This window comes from Balaenoptera borealis (genome assembly GCF_965194805.1).
Source record: "Balaenoptera borealis genome assembly, chromosome: 6".
In the NCBI taxonomy this organism is placed as follows: Eukaryota; Metazoa; Chordata; class Mammalia; order Artiodactyla; family Balaenopteridae; genus Balaenoptera; species Balaenoptera borealis.
Window position 1 is genome coordinate 56,712,693 of NC_138863.1, and position 24,699 is coordinate 56,737,391.

General features: G+C 42.5%; 1 protein-coding gene and 1 pseudogene across 6 annotated transcripts in view; both read left to right on the plus strand.

The window, feature by feature from the left end:
- LOC309630914 (tissue alpha-L-fucosidase pseudogene) overlaps window positions 1-2,534 on the plus strand; it is a 17,002-nt pseudogene extending 14,468 nt beyond the window's left edge. The window contains exon 2 of the transcript in view: window positions 1-2,534. This exon is cut by the window's left edge and continues 7,492 nt beyond it. The product of the transcript in view is annotated as a tissue alpha-L-fucosidase pseudogene (transcript).
- LOC309630428 (uncharacterized protein) overlaps window positions 1-24,699 on the plus strand; it is a 547,317-nt gene that overhangs the window by 399,054 nt on the left and 123,564 nt on the right. The window contains exon 8 of one of the 5 annotated variants that reach the window (XM_082395675.1): window positions 1-2,534. This exon is cut by the window's left edge and continues 25,603 nt beyond it. The exons of the other annotated variants lie outside the window; for them this stretch is intronic. The gene's annotated coding sequence lies outside the window, so the exon portion shown is untranslated. Of the gene's footprint in view, window positions 2,535-24,699 lie in introns of those variants that run through there. 5 annotated transcript variants of the gene reach the window in all.

A 24,699-nucleotide genomic window follows, 5' to 3' on the forward strand; every position in this document is an offset into this window, starting at 1 on the left:
TATTTGTACTATATAAGACATGGATGTGTTCTTTCACATAACCTTCTTAGAGCAATCTGTCTCAGACCAAATCTTGACTTCATCCCGATGGCATGTTTACTGACCCTGTACGTTTGGATTTGGGTGCATAGTACATTAGGTGATTATTCAGCAAATATTCACTCCTGTCCCCAATTCCTGCCCCTCCATACCTTAACAGAGGAGTGTACTTTCCTGCTCCATTGATGTTGGGCTGGGTCATGGGACTTGCTTTGCCCAGTGGAATAGTAACAGATGTGACAGAAGCAGAGACTGGAAGTGTGCTGGTACAGTTGGGCTGGCCCTTCTTGTGTTTCTGCCATGAGAAGAAAATGCCAAGGCCAGCCTGGTGATCTAAACAGGATGAGAAAATTCATGTACAGCAGATCTTGACCCAATCTGTAGCTTGAAATCAAGGCCAGCTGAACCAAGCTTGGACCAGCCAAACCCCATGTATGAGTGAGAATAAATGATTGTTCTTTAAAGCCACCGACATTGGGAGTGGTTTGTTGTATAACATTTTGCGGCTATAGCTAACTGACCCAAGCAGAACTGCTGACGAGCAGGTGAAGGAGACAAGGAATATGCATTGTATAGCATTTACAGGGCACACTGGGTTAGTGGGATGGTGGCATCCTTGAGCCATGAGTGGTGGGGGCTAGCATATAGGGCATAAGCTTGGTGCACGGTAGCACGATGATATAGCTGAACACAGATCAACGGTCAGAATGCGGTTGCTTGTGAAACAGGAGAGACTACTCTGGGTCTCCTAGTGTGTATATATATATATATATATATATATATATATATATATATATATATATATATATACACACACACACACATATATATATACCAGTATGTACCAGTTACTATTGTGGGTACAACTTTGTATGAGTTGGTATCCATGAGAGCTCTTGTTTTTGGAACAAGGAGACAGAGTGTGCTAGTGTTGTTGTTCTTGGTGGTGGTTTCTTTGTTTGTTTGTTTTGTTTTGTTTTGCATGGCTTTGAGAGGGGCACAGAGACATGGAGAATTGAAGACATGGTCTAGCCTTTGCCTGCAACTGATTCCCTGGGCCGGGTTACCAGTTGATGGGAGAAGCTGAAGGAGCTATTTTCATGAAGGACTTTGTCATCTGGACCCCAAAGTGGCCCCTCCTGTGCACACTGAAGTGTGGCACAGAACCCGGATGAGGACCATCGCCCTTCCTGTTCTGAGGAACCCAGAGAGCTCTGGCTCCTTGCAGATTGGTCAGTGAGGGAGATGTCGCCTGTGTTACAAACGCTGTGTTCCCATCATGGGCATCATCCATTGCTGCCATGGTGAGGTTCCCTCCTGCTGTGTCATGAGTGGAGGAATAGAAGATGTTGGAGTGCTTGGGGACTTGCATGAAAGGTGTGCGAGCTAGAGGAGACACTCCTTGGGGACTCCCAGGAATATACTGGGGAGGCTTGCCAAGGAGGCTGGAGCTGGGTGAGGCTGAGAGAAAGTAATTTAAGGTAATAATGTTAATGGGACCTCATTTGAATGCACATGTTGATGGGCCACAGAGACATACCAGTTACTTTATGCATGTGCTTGAAAGGTCTAGTTGGCCCAATGCCCACTGTCAGTGAAGCTATCATGATGATGCTGGGGGGTCTTTCTTCAATGGCACATTTGCCTCAACAGACGAGCCAGCCCTACTGGAAGGAGAGCATCACCAAACTAGTGCCTCTGTGGAAATTCCACTGCATCACTTTAGGATGATAATAACACAAAGGAAAATGGAGGAGAGAAATCAAAGGATGAGTGAGAAAGGGTGGTGTGGTCGGTGGATCAGTATATTTAGCAGGTATCTCAACATGCATTCAGCTGAGGATCTACTGAGTTCTAAAATAGGAAGTAGTTCCAGACTACACCGAGAAAAGAGTTTTTCTCTCAGGTACAGACCCCCTGAATCCTCTGTATTGCTTTCTGTGTCTACATTTCAAATTCCCAATAGAATTATCATATACTGGGTTGGCCGAAAAGGTCATTCGGGTTTTTCCGTGACATCTTATGGAAAAACCCAAATGAACTTTTTGGCCAACCCAGTATTTAGGAGGGTATAGATGCGCTTAAACGTGTGGATATTGAATCCCAGCTGTGTCACTCACTAGCTCTATGACCTTGGGCAAGGCACTTAATTTCTTCCCGTCAGTTTTATTCATTCATTCGCTCATTCGTTCGTGCATCCATCCATCTAACACTTACTGAAATCATACTGTGTGTCCAGGTACTCTGCTAGGCAGTAAAACAAAAGATACACAACCTCTTGCCACATGGAGCATAATATACTAGTGAGGGAGATGGCAAAAAAACCCCAATAAATGAACAAATAAATTTAAAAGTATGAAGAGTATTATGAGGAAAACAAACAAGGAGCTGAGATGGAGAAAAAGGTTCTTGTATTAGATAAAGTAAGTAGGGAGAACCTTTTTATAGAGGTGTCATAATCTTGGGAATGTGCTTATGCATAAAATTGGGATAACGATAAAGCCTTCATTGCATCATAGTGAGAGAGGCCTAACCAGATAATGCTATTTTAACACATTTGATTTAGTGCCTGGCACACAGGAAATGTTCAACAAATATTTATTATTATTTCTTCTATCCTTAGCACATAGACTTAGTACATACTACCTGGTACATAAACTTAGCAGACAGAACTTAACACATGACTTTGTACATAGCAGGGACTCAATAAATGTGTGCTGCTGGTGGGTTATGAAAAGAATATGGTGGCATGGTGACACCCATCACTGTCCACGGTTGCTGGCAGCATCGGAAGGGCTAAAATTGCCCTCTTAGGCACGTACATGTGACAGCAAGGAATACATCAACCTCTGGACCCCCAGAGGGGGTCCCTGCAAGACAATATTGTTCCAGGCAGAAATCAAGAGTAACTTGGTGCTGATTTGTGCCACAGTTGCTTACAGTGTAAACAGAAGCCACCAGGGCTGTCCACTCAGCACTTCTTACCAGGCACAGAAAAAAAATGTTTTCCTTTTTTAAAGGAAAGATGGAAGAAGGGCATTTTTAGTGCAGGCTGCAGCTCTTTACAACATAAATTGCTCAGCCCAGGGGAACTGAAATGGATGAAGTGTATGCAAAGTCAGCTAATGAATGGAGTTTGGGTGAAAAAATGATAAAAGAAATTGCTTGATTTTATTTTTCTATCCGTAGCGATGCTTGTTTTTAAAGTGGTCAGTGATGCAGGTCTCATTGACATTGAGCATTTGGGGGAAGAAAGCAGCAGTACCTCTGTGATCGCACAGTGGGTGTAATAGGATTAAGTATAATAATTTATTTGCAAAATAAAATTTCAATTGGATACTAATTGTATGAATTTCCAGGACCCTTGTTTATTAGACAGGAGAAGGAAAGCTACCACAGTGCTGGTGCACTGGTAGAATGGGGGAGAAATTACCTTCAGCTCAAGGATGGTATGTTGGCCAGATTATTAATAGAGATGCAGCTTGGAGAGGGGGGAGAGCGCAGATTGAGTGGCGGACAGTGCCATTCTGGTCTTGGTCTGTCACTTGCAGACCTGGGCCTCATTTGTACCTCTCTGGGCTTCCTGATTGATGTGCTCAAAGAGGTTACAGGTATATTGTGATCTAGTGAACCCTCAGCACCTAAGGTCTGGGGTAACTGAGGTCCCGAGCTGGTTGTCAGTCCAGGACTCATCAAGGGCAGCCTGAGAGGCTCTGCCAGCACGCCCCACAGTACCTGTAGATGGCAGATACCATGAGCTTCTTGGCAAGGCACCGAGCTCTCCCAAGAGGTGCTCTTTACTAAATACCTCAACTGTCCGCTGCAGAGCACACTGCTGCCCACGGTGGGCAGAGGGCTGAAGAGATGCTAGAGACTTGTTCCAGGGGCCCGAGAAGACTCATGTGCAGTCCAAGCCTGGGCTGAGAGAGGAAGATGGGGAGAAGAGGGGGCCAGGTGGGACTCCTGCAAGGCATACCTCCAAAGGCAGCACTGCACCTCTTTCTTCACACATACTGGGTAGTTAGGCCCATTTAAATGTGCCCTTTTAAAAATGTCCACGCAGGTGGCCGGGCAAGGGCTCTAGCACTGAGTGAACATTCTGCATGTTCAAGCACCTTTCTTTTGAAATACTTAGAACAAAAAAGTTTGACTGGATTTGAAATCCATTTCCATTATCAAAAGACATTTTCAACATTTACATCGGTCAAAGAAAATAAAAAGGAAGAGTTCTTCAACTCTTTAAAGATAATTTCAACTGTTGTAAATTTTTGAATGGCTATAAAAAACGGCTTTAAATTTTTTATCACCACTTGTGGGAACAAAGTTTCTCATCAATGGTGACTATCAAGAATTTGAAGAGAGATCATTAAAAAGACTTGATCAGGACTTGCTTGTAGCCATTTCAAACATAAAACTTGGTGTAAAACAGTTATGTGCATGCAAGCAAGCTCAACTTTCTCATTAAAAATTTTGGAAAAGATTTTATTTTGGGCTTTTATACAAATTCAATATTTAATATCCATCTCTAATTCTCTGTATTTTATTTTTATTATCACAGTAATACAATATAAAGAAAATGTAGTAAATATTTTCACCTAGCCCATGTAGGTGTCCTCAAGTACCCTCCAGTTTATTCCAGTGTGATGAACAAGTATTATCATATTAAAAAATATCTTGGCTTCAGTCACACATCAGAACACCTGGGTGCTAATGCTGGTTTGCTGCTAACTTTCTTTGACCAAATTGCATGAACAACTTGGACCTCAGTTCTCCCATCTGTAAAATGACTGGATTAGATTAAATTACTCCTGAGTTTTAACTTGAACAGTCTATTTACTTCTATGGTCATGACAAGGATTTATTTCTTATGAGGATACATCTTAGCAATTGATCATGATTTTTGAATAACTTTAATACAAAATGGTCTGCTACAAACCAAAGAAACTTGTATGCATAGTACAGATAATGGAATTGGGTACGACTTTGTTACCAAAACATTTATTAGTGAAGAAAATCTAGCCATCGCCTTGACTCCAAAGAATTCAAGGTACTATGCTAATGCCACAAGCCTATCTGCTCAAGTTAAAATTTCTTTTTTTTTTTTCCCCTTCAATATTTATTTATTTATTTATTTTGGCTGCGCCGGGTCTTAGTTGCGGCATGCAGGATCTTTTTTAGTTGCGGCATGCGGACTTTTAGTTGTGGCATGTGGACTTCTTAGTTGCGGCATGCGGGCTCTTCGTTGTGGCATGCACGTGGGATCTAGTTCCCTAACCAGGGATCGAACCCGGGCCCTCTTCATTGGGAGTGTGGAGTCTTACCCACAGGAGCACCAGGGAAGTCCCAAAGTTAAAATTTCTGCAAGCATTTCCCTTGTTCCTTTAAGTTTGGGAACACAGATCAATTTGAAGGAAGCCATTGTATCCTTTCCCTTTGCAATCAGAAGGCACTGCTGATATAGACTGTGCCCATGTTGATCACTTTTACATCCCAACAGGCCTGCCCATTGGTTTCTAGCCATCTCTTTGCACCTTTGAAAACAACTCTCCCAGATTGAGAGTGAGGCTGAGGATCTGAAAGGCAATCACTACTTTTTTTTTTTTTTTAAAGGAATGCACAGTGGGCTGGGGCATTTTTATTTTTATTTTTATTTTTTTTATATTTATTTTTGGCTGTGTTGGGTCTTCGTTTCTGTGCGAGGGCTTTCTCTAGTCGTGGCAAGTGGGGGCCACTCTTCATTGTGGTGCGCGGGCCTCTATTGCAGCCTCTCTTATTGCGGAGCACAGGCTCCAGACGCGCAGGCTCAGTAGTTGTGGCTCACGGGCCTAGTTGCTCCGCGGCATGTGGGATCTTCCCAGACCAGGGCGTGAATCCGTGTCCCCTGCATTAGCAGGCAGATTCTCAACCACTGCGCCACCAGGGAAGCCCCGCAATCACTACTTTTTAATCAACTTGTTTTGAGCCAGAATCCTACCTTACCTGCCTTCTTGTTCCCAGCCTCCTGCCTCTCTACAAGCAGACATAGAATTTTTAAAAAATAAGTGAGCCAGATACATTCAACAGCCAAGAGCAGATAAAAGCTTACTGCAGACCCTAAAATCAACATACTTTAAGAAGAGGTCTGGAAAAGTATATCACTGAATATCAGAAAACTTTGAAGCATTAAAGCATCCATTTCAAAGGAAAGGGTTCAGAATACCCGAGCATGTGCTATCCAATCACACATACCATTGAATATGTAAGTGCATGACTCCTAACTGCTCACAGGCACTCTTAAAATTAGAAATATGTGCAGCCTGGAGAAGTCTGAGTAGGAGAAAAAGTTGTAGGTATGTATCGTGATGCCTTATACTCCCTCTGAGATGTGTAGCCGGTTTTTCTCGGAAGATTGAACATCAAAAGCTATGTGAAGAAATGATCTAACATTGTCAGCTCATTTGTTCTAAGGATTAGTGTCACCATCACAGAAAACAGGCACTATAGAGTGGAAGCAAGAGTTCAGGGTTTGGTCTTTGGGTGAAGAAGATAAAATAAAAGTCAGAAATTAGTACGGTCTTAAAAACAATGGGGTCTCTTGGGTTCCAGCAGGAACTCAAGTTACATAAAAGGAGCATTTAGTAAAGATGAAAGACACCATAGAAAACCATCTGTAAAATTCAAGAGCTTATATTGTGAAGCCATAGGAAGGAAATAACATTTATTAAGCACCATATATAGGGCACCGTGATAGGTGCTTTCAAATCCTTCAAGCTAAGTATAACTATAGTATCATTTCCTTTCTAATCGGTGAGGAAACTAGGACTAATAAAAAGGTTACGAAATTTGGTATAGCTCATACAGCTGGTAGATGATCAAAACCTGCTAAGCTCAGACGTGGTGTTGACTTAACACATACATGTGATGGATGTGCCTATTTTTTGGCTTAATTAAGGGGAAAGTCTCCAACATCATAATATCTTCCCTACTGGTCCCATGGAGTCCCACAGATGCAGCTATGTTCTTTAAAATCTTGAGGATTTTTAAAAAGTATTTCTGATCTAAATTCACTCAAGGTATAGGGCAACTTAAATGGTTCCCAGGCATTTATTTGAAAAGGAAGCATTTCTTTTTTTTTTTTTTTAACATCTTTATTGAAGTATAATTGCTTTACAATGGTGTGTTAGTTTCTGCTTTATAACAAAGTGAATCAGTTATACATATACATATGTTCCCATATCTCTTCCCTCTTGCGTCTCCCTCCCTCCCACCCTCCCCATCCCACCCCACTAGGTGGTCACAAAGCACCGAGCTGATCTCCCTGTGCTATGCGGCTGGAAGCATTTCTTAATGAGCTCTACCAGGAAGCCGAGAATGAGTCCCCATAGGATTGGGGGTATCTCAGGGGAGGGGGTAACTCCTCTGGGTTATGGGGCTGATGAGGGGGCCATACCACTACAATACTTTTTTTCTACACTTTTTTTTGGCTGCATACTCTGATTCACTCTTCATATGACGATTTTGTATTATTTACTATAGAGAGAATAGAAAGATAATTGTCTTCCCTTTAACAAGATTGATCAAAATTTGATAGTTTATTAGTGATAGGTTAGAAAAGTTCTTTTAAGCTTCAAAACTTAATACTGTAAATGCCTTATCTGTGACTTTCCACTGCAGTTACATTCCAAAAACAGGAAATGCTCCAAGGAAAAAGCAAGGTTCTGAAAACAAGCTTTCTATTTCATACTGTGGCCAGGGCCAACTAGAGGCGGATTCACAGCATAGCTGGAGAAGCTGAAAACTCAAGGTCTTTTCCAAGGCTCTTGCCCACAGGAGAAAGTAGTCAACTGAACTAGGAGACAAAGAACACTGCTTCAGCCTTGGGGCATCACTGCCTTTGCCTGCGGTAGTCCTGGGGCTGCTGGTTGGGCTGGGGGGCTGAGCACAACCTCTCCATCTGCCTGGCCCCTAATGACAGCTCCTTCCAGCAGGCCACCTTGAGCAGCCAGACCCATCTCTTCCTTCAATGAGAAAGTATTCAAACCAGGCACAGCTCATTACCACTTTGATCTGGGCTTCATGGCCACCTGGTGTCCTGACCCCTTTCTCCAGGTCAGGCCTGGAGAGGAAGAAGAAGGTGAGGACCTAAGACTGTGGGTAGTAGAGAGGCTACAGTCTCCAAAAGCTATGGCCTCAGATAAGAATGACCTCTCGGGCAAAAAAACTGATAAGGACTTTACAGATATGGCATTGCCAATAAAAGGCTGAAGCAAAAAGTCACTTTTTGAAACCATCAATAATAAATGCATTTTGATCAACCGTGCTAGAGGGAAAGAATGAATTACTTGTCCATCTTCTTTCTAGAAAATATTACAAAATCGTTATCATAGAAAGAGGCAATCAAAGAGTATGAAGTCAAAAAATGTAGGGGAACCAGCATTATAGAACTGTATCAGACAATAAAAATATAGTGTTATTTGACATTTGTCAGTTTTATAAAATTTCTGATTTGATACCATTTCTTTACTCATTCAAATTAATTTTCTCGCTCATACCTGATCTTGTATTCATCTTTTAAAATTCTTTTAAGAAAAAGAATTTTCATACTGTGAAAATTTCATACTGTGAAAGAGTGCCCCATAAGTTTAAGCTTCAGGTGCCACAAATGAGGATCTGTTCCTGGAACTTCTGCTGGGACACAAAAGGCCATGCCCAGTACCCCTGTGTTCTCAGGGGATATCTCTGCCGACAGGGATGTTAGGAATCAGTGCCTAGTTCAGTTTCATGGAAAGAACAATGGACTGGAGTGGGACTTCAGTTCTATTTCTGGATTAACTTTGTTCTAATTATATGCCCCTGGGAGACTGTAATGCTCTGTGACCATAGTTTCCCATTAATAAAATGGGATTCTAAATAAGAGCCTCTCCTCATCTCATAGGGATGTCCTTCCTGCGTGTAGTATTACAATATAAATGTTAAAACCTTTGTAAAAGAAGATGGCCAACAACAAGGAAATAGCCTGGTCTCACTCCTTGCATATTCCTCTGGCTGGCAGCAAACTGAGGTTACTGGTAGCATCTTGGTAAAGCTTTACCACCTTACTATGCTGTCGCCACACCACCCTTGAGACCAATTGAAAACTGTCACTCCCTTTCTAAATTTCTAAATTCTAAGTTTCCTCAAAGTGGTGTTGTTGGTTGTGGTGGTGGTGAGTTTCCTTTTTGCTTTTTCTTTTTTTATATATGGAAGAAGTGGAAACACTCATTTCCCTCCTGTTCCCATTTCTCTGTCTTTTTACCTTACTCAACCCTTCCTCTTCCACATCCTCATTAGCCTTCCACACCATCAGTAACCCAGTGTCACTGCCTCTACTCCCTGTTGGATTCTGACCTGGCTATTATCGTCTTCCGGCTCTTCCAGAGGCTTGTGAAGCATCCTGGAATTGGGCTGTTATTCCATTCCCTCAGTCTGGGCAAGAGATGGTGGAAGAGTAACAGAGGGTTGACCTTGTTCAGATTTAGGGAGGGTCCCCTAGTGATGGAGCCATCAGTGCTTCATATTCCTCACTGGCCACCCAGTGGGGTCACTCAGGCTCCTCTGGTCCCTGAGGCAGAAACCCCTGACCTGTATTCCCTTCCTTGCCACACCCTCACCCCACCCCAAACTACTTTTGGCTTCTGAAATGTGCAGAAAATGAGCAAATGAAAACAGAGGGAAATAATCCCTAAAGTCAATGGCTAGTCAGCCACACTTACATATCTAAGAAAGGAGAATAACACCCTCAAAGGTGTCATCAACCAACGAGAAGGGCAATGAGTTGGTCTCATCTGGAAGTTTTCTGTGTCTCTGTAGATTTGTTTCTCAACGTAAATCACCAGTCTGTCTAGCCACATTTGTTAACAATGCATGTAACTCTTAATGGCATCTCAAAAGCCTACTTACTCTCAATTTCACTTCTCATTCGTTTTTATGATGCTAGAAAAATTCAGATTATATAGGCTTTTTTTGTGCTGAGATGGTAATTTTATATCACTGTAGATTAATAGCATTTTTAGTGATATTTGGTATCACTCATTTGTCTCCTGTGGTCATAAAGATATATATTTTTTCTAATTTGGCTTTGCCAACAAATAAAAAATAAGAGTCTTTTTCTGTTGAATGAGCCAAAAAGTCATTCTGATCATGAACAATTATTCCCTTTTAACATACCCACAATCCACCATCTAATTGTTTTTGTTATGGCAGCAATACAGTTTCTACAAGAATGTGTATGTGCGTGCCTGCGTGCATGTAGTTTGGCCTGCAGATGAACCTCTCCTTGTTGCTACTTGATCTTCATTTTGAGTTCTGATTACTGAGCCTTCAGCTTACCTGTTTAGAGCCTGTTCATGCAGGCACCTCTACTTAGGAAGACTGAAACCTCTCATTGCTTCCCCTTCCTCTCCCTTGGTCCTGGAGTTTTGCAGATATCTTGCCTTAGTGAGCATATTGATATGTCTGGAATTCTATTCGAAGAACTGGTCCTGCAGTGCTCACAAGGAGCAAGTTTCCATTCCAAGGACGGTTATTATGGAACAGAAAGGCAGTCAGACTCGGTTTAGCTATCAGCTTTTAAGACCTTCCTCCATCTGCTAAAATGTGCACTGAAAAGTTTCACATAAAATGCTGATTAGTACCTCAGTGTAGATTCATAGAACGATCCACTCTCTCTCGGTTTACATCCCACTTTCCTAACTACCTAGTCACCTGTTCTATTGGAAAATTTTAATCATCTCTCTGACATTAGCTTGGCAGTTTCAGTGTCCACTTCACAATCTTTCAAAGTCTTTCTGCTACATTTCATTCCTATTTATTTTCTGCTTGTGTTAATTATTTTTGCAGCCAGCATACATGTTTGTCAATAATGCATTACATTTTCCATGTGTCAGTTCCTCAGCCCATCAAAGAACCCCGCTTTTACATTCTGAATCTATTTTCCCCTTTCCCGACTCAGCTCATTTTGCTCTGGGCCTGCCTCTACTCCTCATTCCAAATCCATCGCAAGTTGCAGGAAACTTGGCACTTGCAAAGCAGTCCCTCAGATTAATGGGGTCTAGTTCTCCACAGAGCATTAGGTTTGGGCCTGCAATGGGCTGCATGTTGTCTGAAAGCCCCATAATTCTTTCCATACCCGAGATGCCCTCACCTTCTGAGATGCCCACTTCTGGAACATGCAGAAGACAGTTCTCCCTTCTCAAATCAAGGACCGGGGCATAAATTCCCCATTAAGCTTGAGGAGCATGAAAACCACTCCTGACCCCACTAGCTCCATCCCCAGTGTGATGCCTTTGCTTAATGAAAAAAGCCTTCTCTTAATGGCCATGCAAAGAAACACCTAGCACAGTCCTAGGCATGTACCAAAGCTCTGTAAATGCATACACAATTGAATGTGTTGCAAAAGGCTTAAGACCCACAGGCTGCGTTTTGGGGGTGGTGCAGGGGGAGGCGTGTGGCTCCTTTAAAAAAAAATTAGTAGTGTTCTCCCCTCTGTCCCAGTATAACCTATTCTTGGGAAGGTTCTAATGGTTGATATTTCCTTTCATGATTAATATCAAGGATACCTACAAGTTGTCATAATCCCAAGACTACCTTTATCGTTGCTTCTGAGAATTCACTGACTAGTTCCCTCTCACAGGCCAAGGAAATGCCATTTTAAGAGAACTCTCTCTGCCTCTCAGAATGAATGCCCTTTTGGTGAAGGGCACATGAAGGGAAGTTTCTTTTTTGTTTTGCTTTTGTTTCAGATTCCCTTGGGGGTTACACACATCCTGTTCTAATTCCCCCGTTCCTTGGGGAAGCACTTAGCCTGTGACGGGAAGAGGAGGGGTGCAGGCCCGGAGCCCCATGGACAGAGCTGAGGCTCCTCTGCGTCTGTGCTGCCCACTTGGTCTTCTCTTTTGCCCAAGTCCGTCACTCATGTGCACCGGAATCTTCCGAGTGCCACCCACTGACCCTTGGTAAGATTCCATTTCTTACTTCCCTTCACTGTGACCTTCCTTGGCCAGCTCCTTATCTTTTTAACAGCCTTCTACCATCTGGGAGTCCTTCATGCCCGTGCTGCAAGAGAATGCTGGCAATGGCTGGGCCGAGAAAACCGAAGTATGGAAAATGGGAGTGCTAGGAGGGGAGGAATACCAACTCAGACTGAAAAACAATAGGCTCCTTCATACTTTGGGATTTTAGGTCATCAGGAAATGTCTTTCACCGTTAGCCCTTTGCAAACAATCACAACAAATGATCATTTTCTGCTAATTGTCCCACAAGGAACACTGCTTTTCAAGTGTTCTTCCATGTACTCTCTGGCAGTCATGCTAATCAGCGAAGATATTGACAAAGGCCGACCAAGGAAGAAGGAGACCGGATGAGGGAGTCGCATCGTTCCGATGCCCACCTGACCCCTTGACTGCTCACACGGAAACAGAGGCTTCTCCTCTGCAGTCTGCGTCCTCTCTCTTTATTCCTAAATCTTCTTGGAAATACCTTTCTTGAACTTGAAGACCCCCTCGAGATATTATTTTCCAGGTGAAGGACTTCTGCTGGAGTCTTTAATTCACAATAACAAGAAGATGAAACATTGTTGTGCCACCTCTGGACTCAGTGCCCTTGTGTTGGAAGTTGGCACAAGACGGACACTGTGCAGCTCACCTCTTCCACTCCATGTTCAGCTCTAGTAGCTAAGTCAGGCTAAACACTGCCTCCCCTGGCCACTTGCCCAGGTAAACTGAAAGGACAATCAAAATCAAGTCGATGTTGCTAAGAGAGCTCTCTAACATGGAGCCGGGCGGCCATTGAGGAAGTGGGACTTCTTGCACGTCTCAGCGTGCACAAAATCTGACGTTTTGACCACTCATTGTCCTACTCAAGATACCTATTGGATCCTTACCCTAAAATAACGTGACAGCCTATCTACTTATCAAACCCTTACCCTAAAATAACTTGTGATTCCTTAAAGGACAAGTATCTCCCGACCTGCATCAGAGTCAATCACAATTCTCGCCTGGCAACTTTAACAACCTTGTTAAAGACTTTTTCTCTTTCCCAGAATACTCTTTCAGTTTTACCTGAATCTGTGTTTTCTGAATTGCAGTTCTTAAGACCCCCAAATAAAACTCTTTGTTCTTTGCAGCCTCGATATTGATTATTGTTAGACAAAATAAAAATGAATTGTTAGTTTTATTTCGTTTACTAACTCCACAAGTCAGCGTAAGCTAAAGAAAAGTATAAGAGGAAATGTGGACAAATTCTCTGTCTTTATTTATAGGCAATATCTACAATTAATCATGCTTTAAGAAAATATTTCCTTGGAACAGTCACAGAGAAGGGTTTTGTTAAGAAAATTTGAGAGCAGGGGAATTCTACATTACACTCTGCTGAATTAAAAAAAAATCAAAGCTTCCATAAAATTCAGATAACTTTAGCCAGTGATAATCTCACCCCGTTTCCACGTGTGTAAAATGGGGATTATGAAATTACCTGTCTCGTGGGCTTCTTGGGACTACTTCATATAATTTTTAGAAGAGTACCTAGTGCTTAGTAAGTATTCTGTAAATGTTAGCAATTATTATTATTATCAACTAATAAAATTCCCAGTTGCTCTTATACTAGATGATCCATTAGGGAGAGGTTGCAAACTAATAGTCCATGAATAGGATGCCATCTGCATGAATAGATTTTTAGAAATTTTTGTTTTAGTTGCTGCATTTTAAAATTGGGAGATTTCTCACATACACAAAAGATATTTCCAATTTTGCTTTAAAATAGGAGGACCTGTGACATGGGGCCTGCATCCTGCAAGGCAGCCCTGGGCAAGAGCTGAAGGGCCCTTTCCGGGGGTGTGTATCACCTGTTTGCAAAATCCCCACTGTGCCCTCCTGTCGTCCACTGAGCTATTTGCATTTCCCCCTCCTGTCTTACACACTACCAAGCACTTTCAGAGAGGCTCTTCTATTTTGTTTTGCACAAACTGTAAGACAGGAGGCTAGGCAATACTATCCACATTTTATAGTTGAGGAAAGCAATAAAAGGGTAGGTTAAGTGAATTGAAAAATGCTGCACAGTGAGTCTCTTGGGAGATCACCCTCTTCTCCAAAAGCATGCTGCTTCCCAAACCCCATGGACAAACTCCGTCCTCAAATTTCCTCAAAATGTTCTTTGCTGTGATTTTTAAGCAGCAGGGTGACTTGATGTGCCAGTTTCAAACGGTAAATTCAAGTGTGACCTAAGGTGTCTGAGGAATGTCCTCTCCACTCTGCTAATAAACAGGGCAGTCTCTATTTGCATGGAGTTTGGCTCCCAAGATAATTCAGTGTCCGTGTGGCTCCGTTTCACCTCTGCTTATTTCCATTACCTTGCATATTAGTTCTGTCAAGTTGATGGGCCTGCTGTTCCCCAGGGTGGCTATTATAAATACCGGTGCTACAGTGAAATGCTTCCAGTCTTCTGGAACCTCATTTGAACTAAGCAAGTTCTCCATAATGATCATTAATGATGTATTACTTGTATATAAATGTTGGATATTAATCTTCTGTTTACTTTTTCTATGCCATCAGACTTTTTAGAGGTTCTTTGTAATGTGCTCTTAAGTGATGGCCAGGAGCAGCTTCTCCATTTGGGACTGAGTGACTTTTTTAGCTGACAATTCACAGTGGCAGGTGAAGGCTTGATCTTGGAGACCTGGCTGATAGACCCACTTCCCTTGGCAGATACGGCGACCTAGTGCTCACTCAGGTTACAAATCATCAGTGCCCAGGTACAAAACCTCACCTGAGCCTTTTTGTAGGTCTGCCAAGACTGTCTACTGGTTTATAAGTTTTATGAATTGAGTCCATGCCAATAAGTTCCTGCAAGGTGACTGAGATGAGTCTAATGACCAACCCTGGAAGGAAGGACATGGTGGGTGCTGGATGCATTCTGTTCCTTTCACATAGGAAAGATTGGACCCATGCTGTAGTGGGTCTGAGGGTTCATCTGGTCTGGATCCTTTGATAAATGTCCTTCTGCCAAGGACCAGGTTCCAAGTACTGGATGAAATCTAAGAGAGTCTCTCATGACTTGGGACAGACTCTTCTTCCTATATTGAATTAGACTGGAAGAAATGCCTGCTGTTTGGTTTAGTTTGACCTTACACCATGGGGTTGTACAGAAATAGATTAGCATCTGTGCAGGCGATGGTGAGGTGCCAGTGTCTTCTTGGCACAAGGTCATGGAGCTTGAGCTCAGGAATAAGACAGACCTGGATTTGATCCCATGCTCTGCCACCTACTACCTATGAAATTGTAAGCTTTTTTTTTTTGAAGGGTTTTTTTTTTTTTTTAAAGGAATTCCTTTATTTTTATTATTTATTTATTTATTTATTTATTTATGGCTGTGTTGGGTCTTTGTTTCTGCGCGAGGGCCTTCTCTAGTTGCGGCAAGCGGGGGCCACTCTTCATTGCGGTGCGCGGGCCTCTCACGATCGCGGCCTCTCTTGTTGTGGAGCACAAGCTCCAGACGCGCAGGCTCAGTAGTTGTGGCTCACGGGCCCAGTTGCTCCGCGGCATGTGGGATCTTCCCAGACCAGGGCTCGAACCCGTGTCCCCTGCATTGGCAGGCAGATTCTCAACCACTGCGCCACCAGGGAAGCCCAAGCTTTCTTTTTTGGTGTGTGTGTCATAGACTGTGTATTTTTGTCCCAGTATTATTGGGATATAATTGACATATAACAATGTACAAGTTTAATGTGTATTTAAGGTTTCTTAAATTTTACTTAAGCCTTGGTTTTTCTCTTTGTTTAATAGGAATACTAACTACCCACGTCATAGGGTTTTTGTGAGAATTAAATGACAAAATATATATACAACACAGCCCAGAGTCTGGTACAAAGCAACTGCTCAGTACAAAGCTGTAATAATTATTCATTTATTATTAGTCTGTGAGTCCACGCTGATCTCAGCTTTAGAGTCCCCTCCTGACCTTACTCATCCTGAAGGAGAGAGGCTGTTTATTGGGCTGTCACCATGTGCCCATCCCTGCCTCGCCTGTCTTTGTGATCAGAAGTTTAATATGATAGAGGCAAAGGAGATCCTTCTGGGTTTAGTTACGAACAGGATGAGGAAATGGCCCTGTGCCAAAACCATAAATTCGCCACAAGTCTCTTATGGTAAAAAATGCCCATTAAAACCTATTAGAGGCAGGCATGCTTATGACATGTACACTCATGTCTGAGGAAGGTATGGAAGATTGCATGGGAAAAAGTAGGCATAGGCCTGAGGCCATTAAGGTATGCCTGACATGGTCTGGGGTCATGTGGAGGTTTGTTAGGTCCATGGTTTCTCTTGACAACAATAACTGTAGTCACAGGTGGGTCAATGTAATTGCCGCTGTCCTCCTTCAAATTTTCATCATCTCTCACTTGAAGGGTATGAAAAGCTATGACTCTGCTCCCTGCCATCATTCTCTTCCTGCTCTAATTCATTCCTCCATACTGCTACAGGAATGATCTTTCTAGAACAGAGTTCCAGTCATGTCCCTTCTCTGCTCAATGGTCTTTGCTGGTGTCCATTGCTTACCCAGGTAAGTCTAGTGGGCAGAACCAAAGGATAACGCCTTAGACCTATCCATTGCCAATCCCTTAAGCCTTGGCTCCCAGGTGGAGTTGGTGGTCTTGCACTAGAGGACAGTGCTAGCAAGAGGTTGGAAAACTCAAGGAAGACTTTTCATCACTCCCTCTAAGTGTTCACCCAGTGATCTGGATTAGAGAAATCTCAAGGGGAGACACACATGAATTTCTCCCCTTGCCTGGAGATTAAATGTTTTCACAACCAAGGAAATGTTTATAGCTTCATACACCTGAAAAGCTGTTCAGTCCCTAATGTTGATTCTGGAGTCTCCCTGAAGATCCACTACAGGGGACTTGGGACTCAGATTTTAAAATTGATTCCTTTTTCCCTTTGGAACCAAGTCTTCATCTCTGCTGCCCCAGTGCCTCTAATGTCCAGCCATCTACTTTTCTTTATATGTGTGCTTGTATATCTGGTTGGAATTCTATGTAATTCCTAGGGGAGACTTCATTACATATGGCTTTTTAGTGTTCTCTGAATAGTCATTTAAATCATGTATAAATAGAATTTGAGGTTGCTCATCTTCAGAAAAACTGAGTTTTTCTTTGATAAGTAAAGCAACAACTCCTTCAAACCCAGGAGGACTTGACTCAAAGGCAAGACCGGTCACTTTGGCAGAGGTAGAAAGTACCTGTTCTTTCCCGCATGTTTTTCAATCCCCTAGTCCCCACATCAACAAACTGGAGAACTCTGCCTCCCTCCTGCGGATTTAGGAGATTTCCTGGAGGGTTACAGCAGAGATGATGGTTGTAGCAGTCTTCCTCAGGCCCTCTGACTTTGTTCCAGACAGGGCCATCGTTGTATGATATGTTCCCATTTCAATACCCCAAACCAAGAGGGAAACATTATATCCAGCCCTTCCTCAGTATTGGTCTCACAAAAAGTATAGATTGGGAAAGCATTTTTAAAAAGAAATGATTCTGTGGGACCAGATTTACCTGCCTGACACAAATCAGGAGAACTTTGGTCCCTGGTTTTGAGTAAGCCAAAGCGCCTTGGCTTCTGGTACACAGAAGACTCTGGGACTTCGCTGTACAGTAGAAACTAACATAACACTGTAAAACAACTATACCCCAATAAAAATAAAAAAATAAATAAAGATGTTCACTGTTAACAAAAAAAAGAAGACCTTGGGAGTCTGAATGTCCTCTGGCAGAGCTGACTGTTTTAGTACCAGCTACTTATTGAAAAGCTTTATTTATAAAATGTTTTGTTTTAAACATTGAATGAAAGGGAGTACTTTAATTCCATATCATGGCAAGCATTTCATAAAGAAACAGGGAATAACATTAATTTTTCTCCTTATCCAAGAAAAGGGCTTGTGAAATAGTAAAAAAGTTCTTCAACTACTTGCTAGGAATGGGAGAACTCAATGATTTGACTGCAGGATTTCCATTTGTACAACCATTAGCTTGTAGATCCAGTCAGTTAAGAGTCTAGTGGCAATCTAGTGGCAAGACGGGAATAAAGACTCAGACCTACTAGAGAATGGGCTTGGGGATATGGGGAGGGGGAAGGGTAAGATGTGACAGGGTGAGAGAGTGGCATGGACATATATACACTACTAAATGTAAAATAGATAGCTAGTGGGAAGCAGTCGCATAGAACAGGGAGATCAGCTCGGTGGTTTTTGACCACCTAGAGGGGTGGGATAGGGAGGGTGGGAGGGAGGGAGACGCAAGAAGGAAGAGATATGGGAAAATATGTATATGTATAACTGATTCACTTTGTTATAAAGCAGAAACTAACACACCATTGTAAAGCAATTATACTCCAATAAAGATGTTAAAAAAAAAAAAAGAAGAGTCTAGCCAAATGGTTCCTAAGATTATTGACCTATGTCCCAAATCAATTTTTTTAATATAGGACTGTTTTGTTCCTGTCACCCCTGTTTGTCACTGGAGATATGACCTAAGAAATGCCTGTCATGAAAACTTGTACACAGCAACATATTTCTTATTAAGTTAGCAGTGTGAAAAACAAAAATAGAAGTTAGTGATTTCCTACAGCCCCCAACTGCTTTTTTCTTCCAACAGAAATGTAGCAGCACATTCCTCCAAAATGTAGACAAGGACCCTTGGGTATTTTACAAGTGAACAATGGCTGAGTCATTTAATTTAAGAAACACAGCTAGCTAAGCACTCATTTATTTGTGAAAAAAATTCAGAGGGTTTTTTTATCTTGCTTGCACAAGATCCAGATATCTGAAGACTCTGTAAATCCATAAATATCCTCTGACATGATGGGCCATTACAGCGCTTAAAGACTCATTGCTGTCTGTTGGATCAAACTTGTGCTTCATGCTGAAGCCTGGGAAGAAGATTTATATGTCGACTATTCCAAATCATATATCTATTTAAAACTCACTATCTTGGGAATGAACTTTAAACTGTTTTTGCCTGCCAGTATGAAGCATTAAGTTCCCCAGCCAAGAGAGTCCTAGGAACATTTCAATTCTCTAGGCTTACATCTGTACACACCTGCAACCAAACCTCTTCCCCTTTTCTCCTCCCCGGGGGATGGAACTCAGTCTGGTAGATAAGTCTTAGGGTCTCAGATCTACCACTTAACTCCAACTTGACCCGAGTCACATAAATCACTTAATCTTTTAGAGAGATGAGTGTTGGAATGAAGAGCCAAATGTCTTACAGAAGGTCATTAAGTTTTTGCTCATGACCAGAAGGAGAAGCAAGGTAGTGCTGCCTCATTAAATGAAACAGAAGAGAGCTTCAAGAAGCCGGGAGTAGTGAACAGTGTCATGGGGGAAAGAAAGGTTACAGAGAATGAGAACTCTGAAGAGAATCTTGTGTTCCAACCTCTCCCTCACTCAACAGGTCTTTCTGTCTTGTTGATTCCACCTCCACGGTGTCTCAAGCCCAGCCCCTCCTTTCCATTCCCTCTGCTACAGCCTCCATTCAGGCCATTCTTATCTCCCCCCAGGACTGTTTGTCTCTCCGTTCACCCACATTGCCGAGAGCAATATCTTTGTAAGATGTAGAACCAATCGTATGGCAAACTGGGCCTTCCGCAGTTGGACGGTGCTTCTTCCATTCTCCTGACCTCCCCACTTCCTGTCATTTCCTGAAAACATCTTGGCTCATTCCTGTCCCTCTCACATCCTTGAACACCCTCTCACATCCCTGCTCTCATTGTTAAAATCCTAAACTCTGAAAATTCATAGCTCCTGCCTCATATACCATATTCTCAAAACACTGTCTTTTTAGAACTCATAATATTGATCTCCTGTCTTGTTCTATATTTATTTATCTGAGTACAGCTGCCTTTTATCCAGATTGTAAGCTCTCTGAAGGCAGGGATCATATCACTCAATATGTAGCAGAGGGCTCTGAATGTAGCTGATGCTTGGTAAATATGCATTGAGTAAATGAGTATTTGGACACAAGTAAGTGAATTTGGCAATTGATCTTTGAAAGGGGAGAGTTAATGGAGTCAAAGAGACAACTCAGAATTCAAGACAGTAAGGTGAGAAAGGGTGGTGAGAAAATAGAAGTCTGTACAAAATGATATTACAAAAATACAAAAATGGAGTTTTTATTTACAGAGGTTGTTCTCATGTACTACTAGCTTCTCTCTTCCTATTTCTCTTCTGTCTATAGCCTAGAGAAATCCCATTTCTCATTCTCCTATCCAGCACTGAAAAGGCAGCTATATATATAATAAGGTCTTTGATGGTGGTTGCCAGAGGGGAGGGGGATGGGGGGATAGGCAAAACAGGGGAAGGGGATTAAGTGGTATAAACTTCCAGTTATAAAATAAGTCATGGGGATGTAGCGTACAGCATAGGGAATATACTCAGTAATATTTTAATAACTCTGTATGGTGGTAGATGGTAACTAGACTTATCATGGTGGTCATTTCATAATGTATAAAAATATTGAATCACTATGTGGTACACCTAAAACTAACATAACATTGTAAGTCAATTATACTTCAGTAAAAAATAAACAAACAAACCAACAAGGTCTTTGCTGGTCTCTAAGCCTTACAAGTCTCGTATTTGTTTAGTTAATAGGATTGGCATCGAAATATTTCTACAGACTAGTTTCATTTTTGCTTTATCCAGTATTACTGCTGATGCATTCTGACACATCAGCTATTTTTTCAATCCTTTTCATCTTCAGAACATTTTGGAATTATCTCTAGGTCAATTCAAGTCTCATATTTTCAATACATTTCTTATTTCCCCTGCAAATTAAAACGCATTTTACTCTGTCACCTTAAAAAAATTGAATGTCAGCATCTAATACCATTTACATTCATTCAGAACCTTTTATTCTCTCCTTTTCCTCAATGTCACCAGTTTCCTGCAATCACAAAACCTTTCCACTTGCATCACCTTCATCTGCATGTTGAGACTCTGCAGGTCCTATGGTCTCTAAGGACCTTCTAACAGCATTGGCAATAACCCTGTGAGACAGTCTGGAGTTGTCCTCACTTTGGTTTCCTTCCTAACAGTCAACAGTTAGCCTCAAGAACCATCTCCCCCTTTCTCCTGCCTTTATACCCACATGTACCATGATAGCTATGGCCCAATTCTTACCACATCCAACAACTACTGGGTAAGTTGCCATATAATTATTATTGTCAACAAACCAGCTTCTAGCATAGTTTCTGATTTACTCTCCCACATCCACCACTTTCCTCTATTTATCCCAAAGGATTCCCATTCCTTGGATAAGGCTCCTTAGTGATAAGGAGCCCTGCAACATCAGATGGAGAGGGAGTCCAATCTAATTCTATTCCTCACCACCTGCATGTCCTCTACCCCACTATGCCATCCTCCAAGTCTTTTTTTCTCTTATGTGCCTTCCGATGCATTTCTATAGTGCCCCAAAGAAAGCCTCATTTCCATCTCCTTCTCTCTACACCTCTGATTCATTTCTCCTTGTCTACAGAGTTATTATTTGTAAGAATAGCTAAAAATTGTTGAGCTCTTACTGTGAGCCAGGCAATGGACTTTGCATTTTATTTGGATTATCTCGTTTATTCTTCATTATGGTTTTATGAGGAAGGTACTACTATTTTCATGTCCACTTTATAGAGTGGAGAACTGAGGCTTTTAGATGAAATAACTTGCCCGAGTTTACAGAGCTAGAAAACAACAGCAGCAGGCATGGGACCACGCACTCCTGTTGTGTCTGTCGTGCTGGAAGGCCTTGCACTGTGAAGCCGGGGGCGACTCACTGATTGCTGGTGCAGCAGCCCAGGACAGAGATGCAGACATCTTGCCCCCAGTCCACTAAGTCCCAACCAGCCTCCCTGGCAGAGCACCCAGTGACGGCTGCCATGGAAATGACCTTTCTCCGCACCTGCTCAGGCGACTTCCAGCTGCGAGGTGGGGGGGGGAGGGGCTCCCTGCAACCTTGTGTAATTCTAGTCTGATCCCTTCTTCAGCTAACCTGCCTCAGGACAGGGGACACACCAAGGAGCGTTAGGCAGCAAGCAGCCACCTGTGGTCCAACTTGCCCTTGGAGAAACAGCACTGAAACAGACTTACATACTTCCTAACAAGACCTGCCTTTTCTTTCACACTTTTCTTTCACAGCCTCCTAGAAATGTACAACTATCCACATCATCCCCCTTGATGCAACCCTTGCCTGCAACTTATTAACTGGACTGCTTATCAAGAACTGATGAAAAATCTGAATACAGTAAAAATTGAATCCAGACACAAAAGAGATTCCCTGCACATTCTTTCCTGTCATCTTTTCCTGCCCTTTGCTTAAATAGGTTATATTCTTAAATGTATTACTTTTATTTCCCCAAATGAAATTTTCGAAATCAACTGAAGTATTTGAAAGTGAATAAAACATCATGTATTATTGCTATCATCATGATCAGTTCTGCATTTGATGTAACGAGCTAAATATCAGATTGGTTTTAGCCCCAGCTCAGCTGTTGAACTTCAAAATTTAGGATATTTCCTCCCTGTAAACCTCAATTGCCACCACCAACCCTGCCACCTATCAGAAGGGTTTTGAAGAGCAAAGGTTACTAGATTCTGATTTTTTTTTTCAAGTATTATAATCCTGATTTTGAAACAACTTCACTGATGATGCGCTCAGAAATTCTTGAAATTTATATAGGGCTTTAGAAGCTAAAGTTTTTCTACGTATCTTACAATTTTTCCACCAACTTAATTGTGTCACTGGCATAGTCTTCCTTAATAGAATTCAGCACCTAAAACCACGCTAGCCTGGAGATTTAGCACCACTGCTTTTGTGTTTTCAAGGCCATTGTTCTCTCACCACTTTTCATTTGAAGTACAATTACCTGGGCATCCGGTGTCACCATGTGCTTTCCCTGCATCATAGTAAGTGGGAACGGGACAGAGATGGCTAACAGAGGAAGCAGCGGGACCAGGGAAGAGCACATCTGGGCATTTGGGGGCGGCGTGTTAGAACCCGTGGCTTAGGAGGAGGGGGCTGAGTGGATGAAAGGAATCAGCAGGTCTGAAGCAAGTGATGGTGGAGGGAAGACAGGAGCCCGACAACACTCTCACGGTTTGCCTGTCCCCAGAGTCCAGGATCTGGTCTCTCCTCTCCGCCAGCTGGGCCTACTGAGTTTCTCCTTTTGGTTCTCTTTCTTCCCCTGGTAATCAGTTCCCTGCCTCACTCTCTCCTGCTGTGGCTGCACTAAGTCTCTCCTGCTCTTTTCCTTTCTCCCAGACCTTGCCTTCAGCTGTGCCAGTGGTGTCCTTTTGTCCTTGCTGCTGGCTCCAGGGCCCCAAGCGTTACTGTTGCCAAAAGCTACTGGCTTTGGGGGCTGTGACTGCACTTCTATTTTGTTAAGGAGGGAACAGGTGGTTTGTGTGTCTCTAGTGGGCTGGAGCTTAAAATGTGAACTCCTGGGCTGCCTTCTGGGTGCTGCTCCCCATTTACTACACATGCGAATGATGTGGTTAGTGCCCTGGGTCACTAGGTTGCCCTTTAGCATTGAGAGTATATGCAACAGAGGGTTTACCTTGTAATACAGCCCTGGAAAGTTGATCTGGACACATTGGTTTGTGGAGCAGAGGGGATGGAGTCGAGTGTGAGCCCTGCACGAAGCTTGTGGATCCTGTGCGCCTTCCACGCCCAGCCTCAGCTCCAGGCTTGGGCCTTACTGCTCAATTAGAAGCTACAGGACAGGAATGAATGAATGAATGAATGAATGAATGAATGAACGGGTGAAGGGTTGAATAATGCTATCTGGAAACAAAGAAGGACTGGAACGTGGAAGTCAAGGGATCGTACAGGCAGTGAAGGGCACTAGTTTCTGGGCCCCTGCAGCTCATGCCAGCACTCAGGGAAGCCACGCTGCCAGTGGCAGCTCTCAGGAGCTAGGACACTGCGCAGAAGGTAGAGAAGCATATAAACAGGCTGCACTGCTCCGCGGCTTAAGAGTAACATTCCTACTTAATACTGGTTCTAGGGTATGAAGTTTTAGGCTATAATTCTTTAAAGTTTATTATAGTTTTAAACTTAATTGGGTGAAAATATTTCTTGGTGGGGGAGGGGAGCCGCAATTACCCAATTATCAAAGCTAGAATGAATCCTAGGAGGGGTACTAAAACTATCTTTAAGTACTGAGAGGATTTTATTACAGCAACTCTTAAAACAATAATGAATGTTACAGGTTCCTCAGTATTTTTTTTTTACAATAGAAAAGGAACACACAATTTTCAAACAGAAAACAGATTTGCATTTGTGGAGAAGAAATAAGAAAGGGCTTTGGGCCAGTGAATTCTCCTTGCAAACCCTCACCACCTAAAATTGCTTTTTCTTTGACGTTAAGGAAAAGGGGATGGGGTGTGGAGGGGAACTCTAGTGCGGTGACAGACAATGAAATGGAGATGTGGGAACTAGCATTAAAAATACGCTGGCATTTTCCCAAACAGGGAGTGCTGACAAGTATAATCCTATTACTAAAATCACATCAGCAATGAGATAAATGAAATAAAAACAGGATCCCCTGAGACCAGAGTGGCTATTTGTCCACAAAATCTTTTTGCGTTGTATCAATCTGTCCCCACAAAAATAGTATG